Here is a 962-nt window from a genome sequence, read left to right on the forward strand (position 1 = left end):
TGTACCTGAATAAAACATGGTCTTAAAGGTGCCACTGGACTGTTTGGGGCCAGGGGGCTGGCGGGGGGCTCTGCAACTTACCTGGCTGCTTCTCGCTCTGACTGAGGGCTGCTGGAAGCAGGGGGTGGAGCTTGTTGCATGTGCCCGCCCCCTGGGCTCTTTACTGCCGGAGCTCCGCTCCTGTGTGCTCCTGCAGGAAATGACCCCTGCATATGTGGTTACTGGTAGCCTAATAGCCCAGACTGGCCTGATCTTGTCAGAGCTTAGAAGCTAAGCAGTGTTAGCCATGGTTTATACTTGGATGGGAGAACACCAAGGGAGACCGGTGGAGGGAGGCAATGGCCTCTGCTCATGTCTTGCCTGGAACGCCTCATGGATGGGGTCACCATGAGTCAGTTGCAACTTTATGGCACATTATTATTATATTTGGTTCACTAGTTCAGTCATGCCTCCTCAAACTGTCAGCTAGTCTCCATAGTCCCGGTCAGAAAAGGGTCTTTCCCACAGTCTGCTTCTTGGGCTACTTTAACTGGAGATCTTGGGGGTTAAACCTGGGACCCTCTTCATGCAAAGCAAACCCTCTTCCACTGAATATGGGTCCCTCCATATATGAGTATTCATAGGTTCCTGTTCAAGCTGGTTTTTATTTATCTTACAGCTCCATGACACTGGTCTGGATGGCCCAGGCTAGACCGATCTTCTCAAATCTCAGAAGCTAAGGAGGGGCCACCCTGTGCATCCAAGTTAGTCCTTGGATGGGAGACGACCCAGGAAGTCCAGAATTGCTGTGCAGAGGCAGGCAATGGCAGACCACTTCAGTTCTTGGAAGCTATTCAGGGTCAGCCCTGGTCGGTACTTGAATAGGAGACGACCAAGGAAGTACAGAGTCTCTGTGCAGAGGCAGGCAGTGGCCAATTACCTCTGCTCATCTCTTCCCTTGAAAACCTTACGGGGTTGCCATA

Source organism: Gekko japonicus, unplaced genomic scaffold, assembly GCF_001447785.1.
Source record: "Gekko japonicus isolate JY-2015 unplaced genomic scaffold, Gekko_japonicus_V1.1 scaffold729, whole genome shotgun sequence".
NCBI classification, from domain to species: domain Eukaryota; kingdom Metazoa; phylum Chordata; class Lepidosauria; order Squamata; family Gekkonidae; genus Gekko; species Gekko japonicus.